The sequence below is a fragment of the Chiloscyllium punctatum genome, chromosome 3 (assembly GCF_047496795.1).
Source record: "Chiloscyllium punctatum isolate Juve2018m chromosome 3, sChiPun1.3, whole genome shotgun sequence".
In the NCBI taxonomy this organism is placed as follows: Eukaryota; Metazoa; Chordata; class Chondrichthyes; order Orectolobiformes; family Hemiscylliidae; genus Chiloscyllium; species Chiloscyllium punctatum.
Window position 1 is genome coordinate 128,217,103 of NC_092741.1, and position 12,134 is coordinate 128,229,236.

General features: G+C 42.5%; 1 protein-coding gene across 3 annotated transcripts in view; it reads right to left on the minus strand.

Moving 5' to 3' along the window:
- LOC140464913 (CUB and sushi domain-containing protein 1-like) overlaps positions 1–12,134 on the minus strand; it is a 2,358,623-nt gene that overhangs the window by 918,631 nt on the left and 1,427,858 nt on the right. The window lies entirely within an intron of this gene.

Genomic DNA, 12,134 nt, shown 5'->3' on the forward strand with positions numbered 1-12,134 from the left:
AGGAAAGATTTCAAAGGGACCTAAGGGCAACTTTTTCACACAGAGGATGGTGCGTCCATGGAATGAACTGCCAGAGGAGGTAGTACAGGCAGGTACAATTGACACACTTTCCTCATTCCTGAAGAAGGGCTGATGCCCGAAACGTCGATTCTCCTGTTCCTTGGATGCTGTCTGACCTGCTGCGCTTTTCCAGCAACACACTTTCAGCTCTGATCTCCAGCATCTGCAGTCCTCACTTTCTCATCGAATCATGCAAACACAGTCTCATGCAGATGGACAACGGAAGAGTTTTGGGTTAGAGGAATCAATCATGCCAAAGATCAAAAAGGACATGAAGGCAAAATTTACCATTCTCACAGCCATACAGGATGGTGATGTTAAAAAAAGCTGTTTGAGATCCAAGGTAGGGGCAGAAATTTAGATTAGATTCCCTACAGTATGGAAATGGACCCTTCAGCCCAACAAGTACACACCGACCCTCCAAAGAGTAACCCACCCAGACCCATTCCCCTACCCTATATTTACCCCTGACTAATGCACATAACACTATGGACAATTTAGCATGGCCAATTCACCTGACCTTCATATCCAGGAACCTAGAACACCCAGAGGAAACCCACACAGGCAGAAGGAGAATATGCAAACTCCACACAGTCACCTGAGGTGGGAATCAAATCTGAGCCATTGGCACTATGAGGCAGTAATATTTACCACTGAGCCACCATGCCACCACTGTGCTTACCTGGAGGAGTTCAAACATGGAATTCTGGGTCAGTGGTTAGCACTGCTGCCTCACAGTGCCAGAGACCGAGGTTTGATTCCAGCCTCAGGTGACTGTCTGTGCGGAGTTTCCAAATTCTCCCTGTCTGTGTGGGTTTCCTCTGGGTGTTCCAGTTTCCTCCCAAAGTCCAAAGATGTGCAGGTTAGGTGAATTTGCCATGCTAAATTGCCCATAGTGCTCAGGGCTGTCTAGGTTAGGTGCATTAGTCAGGGGTAAATGTAAAGAAATGGGGAATGTGTTTGGGTGGAATAGTCTTTGGAGGGTTGGTGTGGACCTGTGGGGCTGAAGGGCCTGTTTCCACACTGTAGAGATTCTCTAATTCTATGATTCTCAGATAGGCATGGATTTCAGATGTGAAAGTGCCAAAGATGCATGATGTGGAAATGATTGCATAAAATTCTATTTAACCACAAGTGCTAGGAAGGTGATTCCACATATTCAAGAAATATTATATCCTACCATAAAATCATGTATAAAGCTCATTTAGAACAGAAGTTATGTTATGGATGATTCTATAGAGATCTGGCAAAGTATCAAATATTCTCTTCTCTAAACTAAGCACTGCACCTTAGCAAGGGAAGGAACAGTTGACATAAGTTAGATTCCACAACCAATTTGCCATATGTGTGCAGCTAATACAGCACAGGAAAGATAGCAGTCATTTTTCATGGGAACCAAATTGATCCCACACATTTCACATTATTTCCCCAAAGTTAAAATGCTCCCCCATTGCTTTGGAAAGAGGTTGCTAAATCATGTTAAATTTTACAATCTCTGTGACATAGAGATGATGAGAAATAACTACTAAAATCCCTGTTTCCTTCCAACTGTTCACAATCATTAAGCCTTTCAGATGGAGACACTTGTGCACCTTTTAATCCTTGTGTATGTGGAAAATTTGATTAAGCAGCAGCAAGACTTTCATGTGTTTAAGTAAGAAGTCTGGTTTTTTATGATGCTTTTCCCAAGGGATGGATTTTCTGCAGGTGACAAATTTAGGTACTGTAGTCTTAAAGAACAAAGAACAAAGAAAATTTACAGCCCTTTGGCCCTCCAAGTCTGAGCCGATCCAAATGTACTGTCTCAACCTGTCGATCAATTCCTTAGCATCTGTATCCCTCTGCTCCCCACCTACTCATGCATCTGTCCAGACGCATCTTAAATGAATCCACCGTCCTGCCTCTACCACCTCTGCTGGCAACACATTCCAAACACTCACCACCCTCTGTGTGAAGTACTTGCCGCGTGTATCCCCCTTAAACTTGCCACCTCTCACCTTGAAAGCATGACCTCTCATTATTGAATTCTTCACCCTGGGAAAAAGCTGGTCTCTATCCACCCTGTCTATACCCTTCATGAGTTTGTAAACCTCAATCAGGTCCCCCCTCAATCTCCTTTTTTCTAGTGAAAATAAACCTAACCTACTCAACCTCTCTTCACAGCTAACACCTTCCATACCAGGCAACATCCTCGTAAACCTTCGCTGCACCCTCTCCAAAGCATCCACATCCTTTTGGTTATGTGGCGCCCAGAACTGTACACAGTATTCTAAATGCAGCCGAACCAATGTCTTATACAATTTTAACATGACTTGCCAGCTCTTATACTCAATACTCAAATTCTTAGCAAATTTTCAGGTTGCTGTAGTTGTGAACACAAAAAGACAGATGTTTACAGACCGAACAATGTTGCAGCCTTTAGTTCAGGCATGAATCTTTACTGTACTTCTTTCTCATAAAAAAATTAAGATTCTAAAGGGATAACAATAACCACCTTACCTTGTGACTCAGCACCACAAATATTGTGGAGATCTTCAGTTTATTAGCTTCACATTTTCCTCAGAGGTTAAAGGAATAGCCTTCATTATTTCAAAAAGGATTCGATTCATAAGTATCTTCCTTTTGTCTCTAACAGCTTCTGTCTTTTTTGGACAGTGACTCTGTTTTTGAAAATACATGCCAGGGCACCTGACATTCCAGCTTTGCAGGACATTCTCCACAGAGGGTCATAGAGTCATAGAGATGTACAGCATGGAAGCAGACCCTTCGGCCCAACTCGTCCATGCCAACCAGATATCTCAACCCAATCTAGTCCCACTTGCCAGCACCCTGCTCATATCCCTCAAAACCCTTCCTATTCCTATACAGAGGAACCTCAATTGTCCGAATACCAGTTATCCTAAAATCGGATTATCCGAAGGAGATCTCGAGGCCCCGACAGAAACATTACATCAAAGCCATGTGTCCAACACTGATCAAGTCGTTTGTTTACAGTGATTAAAAGTGCTGCCAAAAACAGTCCTGGACTAATGGGAGCACAGACACCATCTCAAAATTACTGACCTCCCACCCTCTCTCTCTCTCTCTCTCTCTCTCTCACACTCTCTCTCCCCACACTTTCCCTGGAATTCACAGGCCTGTACCCTAAACCCCCCCTTCCCCAGATAATCTCTCCAACATTGATGGAACCTGTCAAAAAGTTGCAGTAAAAAGTTGTGTGTGTGCGTGTGTGTGTGTGTGTGTTTGGAGGCTCACACCCAAAAGGGCAGTACCAGCAGCCGCAGTCTTATTGTTGGTGTCCAGTCCGGCTGCCCTGGAGAAGAGGCAGGGGTGGAAGGGGGCGGACGGGTGCTATGTAGGACGGGGTTGGGGGGCAGACAGGGGCAGTATGAAATGGGGTTGGAGACGGGCAGGGAGCAGTGTTGGACGGAGTTGGGGGTGGGCAGGGGACGATGGTGGATGGGTTGGTGGGCGGGCAGGGCAGTAGTGGAAGCATTGGGAGGTGAGAGGGGGTCAGTGTTGGAGAGGGTTGGGGGCAGGCGGGGGGTGGTATTGGAGGGACTTGGCGGTGGTGTTGGATGGAGTTGGGGGGGTGGACGGGGGGTGGTGGTGTTGGACAGAATTGAGTGGGCGGGCGGGGAGTGGTGTTGGAGAGGGTTGGGGCAGTGTTGGATGGGGTTGGGGGGGCGGGGGCTCACGTGCAGTGTGATGATGCCTTATCTCCTGAACAGGGAGCAGACTACAGAAAACACGGAGCCCCAGAGGAAAGGCATTTAATCAATTAATCGAATAATCAATTATCTGAACAAAATAGAGCCCGCCCATCTCGTTCAGATAATCGAGGTTCCTCTGTATCCATCCAGATGCCTTTTAAATGTTGCAAATTGTACTAGCCTCCACCACTTCCTTTGGCAGCTTATTCCACACATCTACCACCCTCTGAGTAAAAATGTTGCCCCTTGTCTCTTTTATATCTTGCCCTCTCACCCTAAACCTATGCCTTCCAGTTTTGAACACTCCCACCACAGGGAAAAGACTTTGCCTATTTATCTTATCCATGCCCCTCATTATTTGATAACCCTCTGTAAGGTTGCCCCTCAGCCTCCGACACTCCAGGGAAAACAGCCCCAGCCTATTCAACCTCTACCTATGTCTCAAATCCTCCAACCCTGGCAACAAAATGCTGGATGACTAAAGAAATTGAGGGTTTGGTTAAGAAAAAGAAGGAAGCGTATGTCAGGTATACAAAGTTAAAATCACACAACACCAGGTTCTAGTCCAACAGGTTTAATTGGAAGCACATTAGCTTTCAGAGCGGTGCTCCTTCATCAGGTGGTTGTGGACAACCACCTGATGAAGGAGTGTCGCTCCGAAAGCTAGTGTGCTTCCAATTAAACCTGTTGGACTAGAACCTGGTGTTGTGTGATTTTAACTTTGTATACCTCAGTCCAACACCGGCATCTCCAAATTATGTCAGGTATAGATAAGATCGATCGAATGAATCCTTAGAAGAGTATACTTAAGAGGGAAATCAGAAGGGCAAAAAAGGGGAAATAGCTTTAGCAAATAGAATTAAGGAGAATCCGAAATGTTTTTACAAATACATTAAGGACACAAGGGTAACTAGGGAGAGAATAGGGTCGCTCAAAGATCAGCAAGGCGGCCTTTGTGTGCAGACGCAGAAAATGGGGGAGATATTAAATGTGTATTTTGCATCAGTATTTACTGTGGAAAAAGACATGGAAGATATAGACTGGAGGGAAATAGATGGTGACATCTTGAATAATGTTCATATTACAGAGGAGGAAGTGCTGTATATCTTAAAATGCATAAAGGTGGATACATTCGCAGGACCTGATCAGGTGTACCCTAGAACTCTGTGGGAAGCTAGGGAAGTGTTTGCTGGGCCTCTTGCTGAGATATTTGTATTATCGATAGTAAGGTGCCGGAAGTCTGGAGATTAGCTAACATGGTGCCACTGTTTAAGAAGGGTGCGAAGGACAAGCCAGGGAACTATAGACCAGTGAGCCTGATGTCGATGGTGGGCAAGTTTTTGTACAGAACCCTGAGGGACAGGATGTACATGTATTTGGAAAGGCAAGGACTGATTAGGGACAGTCAACATGGCTTTGTGCATGGGAAATCATGTCTCACAAACTTGATTGAGTTTTTTGAAGAAGTAACAAAGAGGATTGATGAGGACAGAGTGGTAGATGTGATCTATATGGACTTCAGTAACACGTTCAACAAGGTTCCCCTTAGGAGACTGGTTAGCAAGGTTAGATCTCATGGCATACAATGAGAACTAGCCATTTGGATACAGAACTGGCTGAAAGGTAGAAGACAGAGAATGGTGGTGGAGAGTTATTTTTCAGACTGGAGGCCTGTGACCAGTGGAGTGCCACAAGGATCAGTGCTGTGTCCTCTACTTTTCATTATTTATACAAATGATTTGGATGTGAGCATAAGAGGTAGAGTTAGTAAGTTTGTGGATGACACCAAAATTGGAGGTGTAGTGGATAGCGAAGACGGTTACCTCAGATTACAACAGGATCTTGATCAGATGGGCCAGTGGGCTGAGAAGTGGCAGATGGAGTTTAATTCAGATAAATGCGAGGTGCTGCATTTTGGGAAAGCAAATCTTAGCAGGACTTATACATTTAATGGTAAGGTCCGAGGGAGTGTTACTGAACAAAGAGACCTTGGAGGGCAGGTTCATATCTCCTTGAAAGTGGAGTCGCAGCAGGTTACAGTAGTGAAGAAGGTGTTTGGTATGCTTTCCTTTATTGGTCAGAGTATTGATTACAGGAGTTGTAGGTCATTTTGCATCTGTACAGGACATTGGTTAGGCCACTGCTGGAATATTGCATGCAATTCTGGTCTCCTTCCTATCGGAAAGATGTTGTGAAACCTGAAATGCTTCAGAAAAGATTGCCAGGGTTGAAGGATTTGAGCTATAGGGAGAGGCTGACAGACTGGGGTTGTTTTCCCTGGAGTGTCGGAGGCTGAGGGGGTGACCTTATAGAGGTTTACAAAATCACAAGGGGCATGGATAGGATAAATAGACACAGTCTTTTCCCTGGGGTGGGGGAGTCTAGAACTAGTGGGCGTAGGTTTAGGGTGAGAGGGAAAAGATATAAAAGAGACCAAAGGGGCAACTTTTTCACGCCGAGAGTGATACGTGTATGGAATGAGCTGCCAGAGGAAGTCGTGGAGGATGGTACAATTGCAACATTTAAAAGGCATTTGGATGTGTATATGAATAGGATGGGTTTGGAGATATATGGGCCGGCTGCTGGCAGGTGCGACTAGATTGCGTTGGGATATCTGGTTGGCATGGATGAGTTGGACTGAAGGGTTTGTTTTCATGCTATATATCTCTATGGCTCTATGACTCTATCCTTGTAAATCTTTTCTGAACCCTTTCAAGTTTCATAACATCCTTCCAATAGGAAGGAGACTAGAATTACATGCAATATTCCAAAGGTGTCCTAACCAATGCCCTGTACAGTTGCAACATGATCTCCCAACTCCTGTACTCAATACTCTGACCAATAAATGATAAAAGGAAAGATAAATTTCAGATTCCAAACTGAATGAGGTTCATATCTTAAAAGTCATGAATAAGGACATCTTCACTCAGCATAACACTGGTGAAATTATTTACTCTTATGAAGAAGTGAAATGACCAAGATTAAGTCTGATTCATAATTTATTAGCCTGGGATATAAAATTGATTCATGTTACTTGTGCATCCAAAGATATCTTTGAGACATTTTGTACTGTATTGAACTGTATCAGAGCCTTATTGTTCACTCAAGCATATGACCTATTCACAAAGTACTGTGATAGTAATGTTAAAAGCAAGGTGGTAGCAACTTAGCAATGGAAACAGTCCTTATGGTGGACAGTCAGGCATGTATTTGCAGATTATTTGGATTATAACAATAGATGCATGATTACCGATGTGATGCTCCTTAAATCTTAATCAGCTAAGATACAGAGAAAAATGATTATTTCAAATGAAAGGACTGAAGTAAGAATGAGCCAATCTCGCACATGCATGCCCTTCCTCCTGACACTAATTCCTTTAATACATTTCTCAATGCACCTTTGTCAAGCTCATGTATTCACAACATTTTTTATCCTTTCTGTTTGAAATCTCCATACTTTGGGATTTCAAAGTAACCTGGACTTAAATGAATGAGCATTGGTTTTGATTTGTCATGGGAATTAAGAGCCAGTGGGATGTGAAAGAGAGAACCAATGCAATTCCTTACACTTTTGGGAGATAGGTGGCTTACTGTTTTACATTTTTAACCCCCAGGACAATTAATAGTGTGGACACTTCTCTTTGAATCTACACTTCTTTTAAATCTTAAAGCCTTTCAATAATTTTTTCAAAATGTTTCATATTTAGTTTTGATACAGTTTCACCTACTCCTCCTCAACAAACACCACACTCTTAATAGCATAACAATGAACATTATAACCTCCAGCACACAGTTTCCAGTAATAAACCCAACAATTGAGTTTTTTTTTCTCAAATGCCTAACTCACTTAGAACTAATGGCCCCAAAGCTAAGTGGATCTAAATTAAGACACAAGCAACAGGGGCTCTAGAGCTCTTGTAACTACTCACTGGGGTAGTGTGCTGGAAATTGAGCTTCACTATTTCTGGACTCACCATAAAAGATTAAACAGTATGTAAAACTCTCCCATTTACCTGACCCCAACCAAGTACTAACGAGGCCTGCATCTGCTTAGCATCTCAGATCAGACAAGATTGGCTGTTTTTAGACTAATATGGTCATTGATAAAGAGTTGGACTCTTCTGAGCCAGAATTAGATAGCTAGTAAACTAATGATGTTACATTTTTGCTTCACTACATTCTCTGCTGAGCTATTACAAGAGAGGCATTGGTTTTACTTTTTATCCTGATTCTGATAAATCAATTAACTGATGATTCATTCCCTGGAGAGCACAAGAAATATCTAGAAACAATCATTAATATAATTTTGATTGTGACAAAGCTAATATAACAGGTAAAGGTGATCAAACTTATGTCAATAATGGCTACACCTGACTTTAAGCACCATATCAATACATATCCACTGTTGGAATTTTTACCCTGTTCTGTTTGTCCTGGGTTGTGGTGCTGTCTCTAGAAGGTCAGGCTCAGCTCAGGCAACTCTTTCAATAGAATTCAATCCATTCAAGTAAAACAGTTACGATACATTTATCTTGCTGAATTATCGATCACCAAAGTTGTTAGTAGCAGGACTGCAGACAATTCGAAAATTAGATCATAAAACAAATGAGACCAGGAGAATGTGACTTCTTCTTTGAGTGTTCATTCTCAATTCACTGCAGGATACTCATTACCCCACTGGAAACATAAATAAATTTACCCTTAAAAATGACATAAAAATGTTAATTGAGCTCCATCTATAGTCATCCACAGGTGATTGTATTTCAAATAAGATTTTTAAAAGACATTTTAAAAAGCTGAAACTAGGCCATCATTTTCTTTATTAAAGTGGTGCTGGAAATGCACAGCAGGTCAGGCGGCATCCGAGGAGCTTTGAAACATTGATTTTCCTGCTCCTCAGATGCTGCCTGACCTGCTGTGCATTTCCAGCACCACTCTAATCTTGGCTCTAATCCCCAGCATCTGCAGTCCTCACGTTCGCCCATCGTTGTCTTTATATCTGTGCTCAATACTTTTCTTTCTTCTTGGTCTTGTTTTCATGTTTCAGAACTCAATATATTGATACAGTTAATAATTGAGTTGTTTGATACAGCGGCAAGATAGCTTTACCGTCGGAACTCTGTAATTCTCAGCCTAAACATCAAATCTTACAAAACCCTATCATTTGAAATTCTGAAAAAAAAGAATTAAGGAAAAGCACAATGAGCAAAGCCACAGTGATGCTTTTCACAAATTCCACAGTCACTACTTCTGAACATTTAGTTGTTCTCAAACCTCGTCATCTGCAAGTCCTAAAAGGAGCTATTGGTCAGAATGACATTAATCTTCATTGACTGTTGTCTTATTCACTTACGTTGCTGTACACACTAACACCCTCATTCTGTAAATATTTGGCAAGATTCAATTTTAAGACCATAAGAAATAGGAACAGAGTTAAGCCATTTGGTCCTTTGAGCTTTCTCAGCCATTCAACAGTATTAAGTTGTTCTAATATTCTTCAGTCCAGTTGAACCCAAACTGCTCACGGTTTTCCAGAAGTTGTGTGCCAGTACATTGTAGACTAGCAGTAAGAATTGCCTACTCTTATGTTCCAAACCCCTTGAAATAAACACTTTTGCGGCACGGTGGCACAGTGGTTAGCACTGCTGCCTCACAGCGCCAGAGACCTGGGTTCAATTCCCGCCTCAGGCGACTGACTATGTGGAGTTTGCACATTCTCCCCGTGTCTGCGTGGGTTTCCTCCGGGTGCTCCGGTTTCCTCCCACAGTCCAAAGATGTGCAGGTCAGGTGAATTGGCCATGCTAAAATTGCCCATAGTGTTAGGTAAGGGGTAAATGTAGGGATATGGGTGGGTGCGCTTCGGCGGGGCGGTGTGGACTTGTTGGGCCGAAGGGCCTGTTTTCACACTGTAAGTAATCTAATCTAATCTAAAAGTGAGGCCTGAAGATGCTGGAGATCAGAGTCGAGAGTGTGGCGCTGGAAAAGCAAAGCAGATCAGGCAGCCTCTGAGGAGCAGGAGAATCAATGTTTCAGGCATAAGCCCTTCCTGATGAAAGGCTAATGCCTAAAACATCAATTCTCCTGCTCCTCAGATGCTGCCTGACCTGCTGTGCTATTCCAGCACCACACTCTCGACTGCAGTATTTGTGAGTTAGCTTTCTGTGTTTCATTTGCAAGTACTCCCACGTCCCCTTTGTGTTATACCCAGCTGATGCTAATATCCTGACACAACACCTCCCAGGTGAAGTCTGGCATGTTGGATCTGAACTTTCTTTTCAGCATAGAGGCCAATTCCGAGAGGCTGTTCATGTACTTTTAACAAAAATAATAAATTTTTATTAAAGAAACCATGAACTACATTACATCTAGACAAAATCAAAGGTTCGGAAGAATTCAGACATCATAAAGGTTTCAAAATCACACTATTTCTTTTAATCCTGCAAGATATTCACACCACACTAAGGCTACTTGTTCGGATTCAGTTACAGCTGCCATTTCCTTTTGTCACAATACACTTTTTCCCTTCAGCTGGCATTTTTGCCCTGAATAACCTCCAACAAAATGCAAATGAAACTCACTATGACTGACTTGAGAGCGTGTGTCAGAGCATTCAGAACATGTGTCCCCTGAACTCAGTCCAGCACACTCCATTCTCCAGCATGCACCACGCATAGGCTGACTGACTTTCTGGATTGTTTTGCCTTCTAACGTACATCATTGGATTCCTGTTATTAAGCAACACCACAGCTTTATTTCCTTTTTTTTTCTAATGCACTGAATTGTTATCCTCAACATTCAAAATCTCTTTAAAATGCATGTAAAGAAACCAGCCTACTCATTAGCAACTCATAAGATCAAATCAAAAAATAAACTAAACAGTATCTCCTCCTTCTTACCATCCAATATGTAGATTCAGCTGAAGTTCATATATTGTTCTTGACATCTGCAGTATCCTTTCATGTGGACTCAAAATGCAAACTCTGTTTTCTCTCCACAGTACTGCCTGAGCATCTGAGTTTCCCCAATAATTTCTGTTTTTGTGTGGATTACTTGCCATTCATGGTTGGGTGATGATCAATTTAGGAGAATTTCATTTTGAAACAATTCATTATCAATGTCCTGGTGGCTATGGGTGATTATAAAAGCAACTGTTCTGTGATTTTCTAATTTGCACAGAAGCTCTGGTCAGCCACTCCCTGGCTATAGCCCAATCATCATTGATAGCCATTACTTTCACAATCGTCATGGAGATGACATAGAATGTAAACCAATGTTGCGGTGAACATGTACTACACTAGTCAGTATCACTGACCTACACATTTTCCGAATACCTAAGCCTTAACCTTATGAGAAGACAGGAGTGAGGAGAAGGTAAAAGGAGAGTGTGATTAAATGAAGGTCGACAACATCAGTATTTACTGTGGAAAAGGACATGGAAGGTATAGAATGTAGGGAAATAGATTGTGACATCTTGCAAATTGTCCGTATTACAGAGGAGGAAGTGTTGGATGTCTGAAATGCATAAAGGTGCATAAATCACCAGAACGTAATCAGGTGTACCATTGAACTCTGTGGGAAGCTAGAGAAGTGATTTCTGGGCCTCTTTGTGAGATATTTGTATCATCGATAGTCACAGGTGAGGTGCCAGAAGACTGGAGGTTGGCTAATATAGTGTCACTGTTTAAGAAGGGTGGTAAGGTCAAGCCAGGGAACTATAGACCAGTGAGCCTGACATTGGTGGTGAGCAAGTTGTTGGAAGGAATCCTGAGGGACAGGATGTACATGTATTTGGAAAAGCAAGGACCAATTAGGGATAGTCAACATGGCTTTGTGCATAGGAAATCATGTCTCTCAAACTTGATTGAGTTTATTAAAAAAGTAACAAAAAGGATTGATGAGGGCAGAACGGCGGATGTGATCTATATGAACAAGGTTCCCCATGGGAGACTGGTGAGCAAGATTAGATCTCATGGAATACAGAGAGAACTAGCCATTTGGATACAGAATTGGTTCAAAGGTAGAAGACAGAGGGTGGTGGTGGAGGGTTATTTTTCAGACTGGAGGCCTGCAACCAGTGGAGTGCCACATGGATCAGTGCTGGGTTCATTACTTTTCATCATTGATATAAATGATTTGGATGCGAGTATAAGAGGTATAGTTAGTACATTGGAGGTGTAGTGCACAGCGAAGAAGGTTACCTCAGATTGCAATGGGAAATTGACAGATGGAGTTTAATTTAGATAAATGTGAGGTGCTGCATTTTGGGAAAGCAAACCTTAGCAGGACTTCTACACTTAATGGTAAAGTCCTCGGGAGTGTTGCTGAACAAAGAGACCTTGGAGTGCAGGTTCATAGCTCCTT